Source organism: Cottoperca gobio, chromosome 6, assembly GCF_900634415.1.
Source record: "Cottoperca gobio chromosome 6, fCotGob3.1, whole genome shotgun sequence".
In the NCBI taxonomy this organism is placed as follows: domain Eukaryota; kingdom Metazoa; phylum Chordata; class Actinopteri; order Perciformes; family Bovichtidae; genus Cottoperca; species Cottoperca gobio.
The window spans coordinates 3,400,682-3,408,419 of record NC_041360.1 but is presented as its reverse complement, the minus strand read 5'-3'; positions in this window follow the sequence as shown (position 1 = coordinate 3,408,419).

Sequence of the window (7,738 nt, the reverse complement as noted above, 5' to 3'; positions counted from 1 at the left end):
AATAAATCAAAGTGGCAAGAAGATAGTGCATCTCTGCCGGGCCTTAGGCCTGTCCACAGTAAATGGTAGGTTCAGAGCTCTTTAGGGAGATTCACATACTCCTCAGCTCTAGTGACTGTCAGGGCATTCACTGTCAGACAGCAACCCCGTTTTCAGACCACAACCAAATAAAGGTGTTCTTTAAACTCTCAGATCCAATGAGCAACACATAAAGGGAACCTAGTAAGCTGTATAAACCAAATCATCTTTACAGATGGGCCACAGACAGTAGAGACTAATTAACCATGGCTTTAAACTCAAGTGACAAATGACTCGTCAATATTTGCAAGACCATCAGAACAGACCTGAGAAAACCCCGAGCCGACTAACAACCCAGCCTCACGTATTAGGTACAATTACATTTTAAACACATATACAGATAAGATATTGAGAATGCTATTGATCAAAATAAATTCTGGGATATATGGAACAACTTCAACATAAAACAACCACAATATATATATATAATATATATTGGCATTACCAATCAAAAACGGTGACACCTGGAGAGCACATTTTGAAAATCTCTATACAGACATACCAATAAATCTAATTAAATCAGTTATAAAAGAAACACTCCAAATATTAGAAGAAACAAAGAAAGACAACCAAAACCCCCTTGATTTCCCAATTAGATGGGAAGAATTAACCATACAGACAAAATCTCTCTAGCCAAGGGCTTGTGGCCCAGACAACATTAAAACAAAATGCTGAAATGCAGCACCCCAGAGATGCAGGGTGCAGTGTTAAAGTTTTTCAATATCATATTGCAGTCGGGATGTTATGCTGATATCTGGTGCAAAGAGATCATTTCCCCAATTCATAAGAGTGGGGACAAATCAGACCCTTGTAACTACCGTGGCATCTATGTATGTCAAATGTATGTCATATATATATATATGTTTATAAAACGGACATGTCAAATCAAGCAATCTGATTGGTTCTTAGCCGTGGTATAATGAGCGTATATCACGAGTAGAATTGTAGTTACCGTAATTTCCGGACTATAAGCCGCGACTTTTTCCCCATTTTTCGACCCTGCGGCTTATATAACGGTGCGGCTAATCTATGGATTTTTTATGGATCACTAGGGGAATTCCTAAATCTATGGATTTTACAGGTTACAGTCCACCGGATGCCGGAAAAGAGCACGCAAAAGTAAAAGTGGAACCGCGAGTGGTATGAGAGACAGACGGACATTACGAGAGCGAGACAGTTTGTGAGTTGTGAGTTTGTGATTCCTGGGGGCACAACGAAGCATCTGCAGCCACTCGACATCAGTGTCAATCGTGCGTTCAAAGTGGCACTACGCGTTCAGTGGGAGGCGTGAATGAGTAGTGGCGATAAATCATTCACCAAAACTGGTCGCATGCGAAAAGCAACTTTCGCTCAAGTTTGCAAGTGGATCCTGATAGCGTGGAAGAGTGTTAAAACATCCACGATCACCAACGGGTTCCGAAAGGCTGGAATGCTGCGTGATGAAGAGGAGGACGCCACCACAGCTGAAGCCTTTCAGAGGCTGTTCGATTCCGACAGTGACGAAGAGGAGTTTGTTGGTTTTGAGAGCGACATCGAAAGAGAGAGGAGAGTGGCTGACGAAGCCACCCTGAGCCTGTTCGTTTCCGACACTGAAGATGAGGACTTTGGTGGTTTAAGTACGCAGGAAGAAGACGAAGATGAGGATTAATGAATCCCCTCTGTGCACGAACCCTTACATATGGTAATTAAATATTAAAAAACCTGCGGCTTATAGTCCAGTGCGGCTTATATATGTACACATCAGTCAATTTAGCTTCTGCGGCTTATATTCAAGTGCGTCTTATAGTCCGAAAATTACGGTACTTTTCACAACAAGTCAGTATCCCTCCGCGTCTGAAAAAAGCTACAACCGTTACAGCTGTTAAATTACGTCCGTTAAGAAACAAACTTACAAAGCTTTACTCTGGAGGAGTGGATCGATCAGTACCTATCTCTAGAGAAAAAAGCCCCTAAAAGACGACATGCAGAGCTACATGAAGAGCAGGTAGACCAAATAATCAACGTAGTCTGTCTAATATGTTCGCTAGCTGTTAGTGTTGTTGCATAGCAACCACCTCCCACTATGTTTTGTGCAGAAGGCAATGGAGGGACTATTTTATTTTGAACATCATTATTTAATAATAAAAACTATTTAAATTGGAGTGTGTATTTTTCTTTCATATTGCCACACTTGGTAACCGTTTTATAAAAGCAATAGCTCACGACAGGCCATGGTATATGATCAATATATCACAGTTAAGGGGCGTGGTTTTTCCCAATTTACTATAGCAGCAGATAAGGTTTTAAATCACTTACAATTCTCTCCAGTTTTGTTATTTTATCTTAATTTTTGATAAGTACAACAATATTGTCTGCATAAATAGATAAAATATGACTTTTGTTCATCATTACAGATAGAGAGCTGCCCTGTCTCAGAACCCTATGTACTTTACACTGGGCACCCCCATTAATCTTCAGCACACTCTCATGTCTCACATCTCTCATGTCTCACCTTGATCTTGATTGAGGTAAAGGTGCTCAACCCGATCAAAAGCCTTTTCTTCAATGAGACCAGTTACAATGCCCAAAGAACTAAAAATGTCGAAAACATCACAGATTAAAGACACATTGTCCAGGATTGACCTACCAGGCACACAGTATGTTTGATCTTGATGGATGATGGTGTGCATCACCTCCCTGAGTCTGTATGCCAGATCCTTTGACAATCATTTATAATATGAGCAGAGAAGAGAAACAGGACGCCAGTTATTTATGTCCTGTAAATCTCATTGCTTTGGTAGGGGAGTTATCACTGCTCTCCTGCATCTCAGTGGCATCAACATGTCTTTAAAACTCTGAATAAAAAAACTGATAAAAGTCAGATTTGGCCATTTTTCCTCTCCATGCCAAAGAAAAACTTGGTGGGTACATCCTTCAGTGCGACTCATTGGATCCTGGACCGAACCAGTTTCCCTGGAGCCTTGGTGCCTAGTAGGTCTTTAAGAGCAGATTTTTTAAACTTGAGATCTTCAATTTGATCTTGATTACCAGTGGATTCTAATAAATTCTGCAGTTCCACAATCTCAGTTTTTGGACCCTCCATTGGTCTGGTAATGTCCTGTGTGACATAGTGTAAAACATCCTCAACATTAACTTTACTTAAAACACTATTTCAAATGTGTAAAAATTGAACTATTTCGTGTCCAATAGTGAGAGCTTACACATTCATTAAAACTATACTATAATGATCAAAAGTTGCTTTCACTACAAAAAGCCTGCCCTCCACCACCAGCTCTTTGGGGGAAAGGTGATGGAGAAGAGGATGACCCCCCCCCCCCCCCACTGGTTGTACTCTTTTGGCTCAACAACCCCCCACCCCATTCTCTCTTCCAGTCACACTCATTCACACTGTCACTATGGGTATCCTGCTCAAACAGCATGTCGTTTTCTTTTTACTTTCATCAGCTCATACAGCTGAGATCTTTTAACTGCATCTCTCACTCCGTTAATGTTCAGCGTGCTGATTTTTAACTGACTCATGGAGAGAGAAATAAAAGCAAACAAAAGATAAAACCTGCATGACACTCCTTTTAAAAAACATCATTATCATTGTTTTCAATCAACATACCTCTTGGTCAGTTAGCTCATCCCTCTCTTTGCTGCACATAGTCAAAGTCGTCAATCCTCAGTTTAAAAGCTAAGTTTAGCTCCTCATTGCTGTCTCCTGTGAGACACCACATGTTTTAAATGAGACTTGCAGCCTGACTTTTTCTAATCGGAGGCACTATTTTACCATGTCTGGATAACTCCCATTTGAGTACTCCATCTCTAATGAACGAGGGAACATTAGAGAGAGTCATCGTTTTTGCCGGTGTGGCTGAAGGCAGACCAGACCGGAATCATTAACAATACTCCACCACCTTGTTCGCCTTTTCCTCAATAAACATGATCACAGCGCTTCTCATCCTAGCAGATTATTTGATACTGCTGTGACCCACAACCTGTTCCACAGCCAGGCTGTAGTCCTCCACTGAACACAAGAAACACAGAAACACAGGGTCATTTTTATCCCGTGTTTCCGTGTCAGTTAGGTTAGATCAGTACCAACACTTATTGTTTGTTTTTGCAAACCGACTAGCAAGACACTGCGCGACCGCACACACACCCCTAACACCCAAATACAACTAAACACTGTACACCCGATAAAACATTGTTTTTTAGGAGAATGCTGCATATTATACCTTTAAGTATGGGAAATAGCATTTTTAAAATGTACATGAAAAAAACTAAAAAATAAATCACATTTCACAACTGATAAAACATTCCTTAAAAGTATAAACTGTTTTTTGTCACTGGCTGGTAATGCAGGAGAACAGGGATGAGAACCAAACGCAGACTGAGGAGGCAGCAGGATGACTTCAGTGATTTATTATAGAAATAGCTTTCGGGTGGGCAAAGGTATCATTAAAATAATGCTCAGGAGGAGGATGGGGAAAGGAGAGAGTCCAAGGGCATCTGGTGGATGGATGTTAAATGGCAATAGGTAATGTGGTTGGAGAGAAGGGACAGAAAGCAACACTGTGACAGGTTTCTCTAGATGCTTTTTTTAATGTACATTTTTCCTCCACAACACACCGACTGTAATATTTATTAGAGACAAGATTTGTGTGATTAATCTAACCTTCACGATTTCAGTGATGTCATCACCAGTGATGTCCATGACCGAGGGAGAGTGAACATGAGATGTGTGTTTGGAAATCCTCTGTGGCCACAACGAAAAAGAAGTCAGCACTCTTTTTATTAACCCAGGGTCTCATGCTGCATTACTCCCTGCAGGAATACGGTGACACAGTGGCTTCAGACTACACACACAGCTGCAACATTTCTGTTAATTAGGAAAACTCATTGAGGTGAAGACACTTGGGTCAAATATGCACTTATGTTGGATACTCTGCAAACTAAGCTTTCAATGTGATAATAGCATGAAAAGTAGTGAACCATGTGAAAGGAACAATACAACATGACAAGTTCAGTGAATACATGTTAGACAGTGATCACTGCGTTTGTATTCTTGGACGACAGCATGCATCTGAACACTGGACAAAAATTGCTATATATAAGTAGTTTCAAGTGTGATTTGTGGCAACACGTTTGGATATTACATTAGCTGTTTCTCCTCTTGGCCTATATAATGCAAGGAAGTGGGGCACATATGTATGACAGTGGCCCAAAACTGACTTCAAATTAGATTTTTTAATGATTAGGTTTTTGTGTTCACACTACAACTGTGTCACATTAGCAAAGGATTAGCAAAGGATTTGGGACATGGATGTGGGCTTCTAATGTTAACATAGCCTAATATATCCACCAACATGTCCTAGGCCGTGGACACGAGAGGAAAATTCTTCTTGTGGAGGAAACTAATTTAATACTTTGGTTGCCTGGGCTACTTTTGGTTGTCAATAGGCCTTTTTCACAGAACGTATGGCATGTTATACTGTAGTAGGAAAATCACAGGTGTAAATTATAAAATGAATAGTGGCTGAATTCCATTGATAGTAGCTTCTTCAATATCAACATCCTGGTATTGTGCCTGCCGCCTCACGGTCAACACTTCCTATTGACTAAAGAGTGCACTTACTGTCCACCATTTTACTTGAGTGTCCAAATGATTGTGAATTATGCTCTATAAATTGCGATAAAAAATGTCTATGGCATGTAGACTACTGTCCACGTCCAGTCCCACAATACTACTGCTTACTATAGAGTAATAATATTGGGAATAGTGGATGAGTGATCAAGGGAGGGATTTCGGACACAGCCACTATCATGCCTTACCGGTGCTGCCTTCCAACGGAACTTGTGAGCTTGTGATTACGACATGGGCAGTCGTGTACATGATATGCTTGGCATTCAAGTGGTTTAGTTGTGAGAACTCTAAGGCATGTCGGCGTCTAGAAGCCACAAAGGCTAACAATTTACCAAGTTAGCCAGCGGGTAACTTAATGCAGAAACTGTAAACACCATAATGACCTGCCCCAATCACCATATGTGACTCCCCTGTTGACACTGTGGAGTCCTTATGCTTCCTGGGCACCATCATCACCTAGGACCTGAAGTGGGAGCTGAACATCAGCTCATATAAAATGCACAGCAGAGGATGTACTTCCTGCGGCAGCTGAGGAAATTCAACCTGCCAAAGACGATGACGGTGCACTTCTACACTGCCATCATCGAGTCCATCCTCACCTCCTCCATCACCATCTGGTACGCTGCTGCCACTGACCGGGACAATGTCAGACTGCAGCATTTCATTCGCTCTGCGGAGAAGGTGATTAGATGCAATCTGCCATCCCTCCGGGACCTGTACGCCTCTAGGACCCCTGAAGCGTGCAGGTAAGATTGCAGCAGACCGTTCCCACCCTGGATACAGACTTTTTAACTCACTCCCATCCGGCAGGAGGCTGTGGTCCATCAGGACCAAAACCTCATGCCATATGAACATCAACAAGGCCAGTTACCCTTACTGACACTGATTCCCCCTCCCCCCCTCTACACGTTACATTAACGTAATGCCCAGCCGGCTGTCCTTGTGTGTTGTACATTGTCTCTACTGTTTATATTTTATATATATATTGTTAATTGTTAATTTTTTATATTTACGCACAAAATTCACCAGAGCAAATTCCTTGTAGCAAAATCTACATGGCAATAAAAATGATTCTGATTCTGATGACAGAGGAAACAGATGAGGCTGCTGGGAATATCAATATCTCATCAGAAGCATTATAAAATGAAGAAAAACTAAATATAACTCAAGACAAATTACAATGTATTAATTTACCATCTACCGAAAAATGAATATCCATGATGCTGCTGGTCAACCAGTTATTAATGTAATAATATTAAGAAAAGAGTAGAGAAACTATGCGAAGACAACAAAGAAAACAGATTTTAGTAAATATATTTGAAGAGGTCCAAGTTGTGACACTTGCATCAAGGAATCCACCATTTATAGCAAATGGTTTTAAAGTTATATTTTGCTCTGCTGGATCAAAACTGTGGCCATCACTAGAGCCCTGCCATTAGCTTCATAAATTGTAAATGGACCGCATGTGCATGTTTGTTGCATATGCTCAATGTTCCCTCATTGTCGAGCTGATCTGCAGTGGCACTGCTGGATGACCATAACATGTTCCCGTTGATCCTGAGCTCCACTGTCTCCTTAAAGCTGAAGACTGAAGAGGAGTCTTTAGGAACCTAAGCATGTGGCTGGGCACAGTATAGTTTAATGGTACATTTAATCTCATAATGTTCCCCCACAAACTAATTAATTTACATAATTTTAATGATTTTTATATAGTTCATAAACAGGTGAATATATCAATATGGTTCACTTTCATAAAAATGAGCTATAACCTCATGTCACTAATGATAATGTTGTTTTTGATACCTAGTGTTTTATCATCATGTGAATGGAAGCCAAGGTAGACACACATCTACAGCCCACATTTCATCTGTCAGAGGGGCTGTTTAGCATGTGTGACAGGCCTGTGATTATGCAGATGATGCTGTGTAGCAGAGCCAATCACTGTATGCCTCTGGCAAAGTTGCAGCTGTGCTGTGGCTTTTCTGTGAGTTTGAGAGAAGAGTGACAGGAGAAAAATTTAGCAAGTGATGA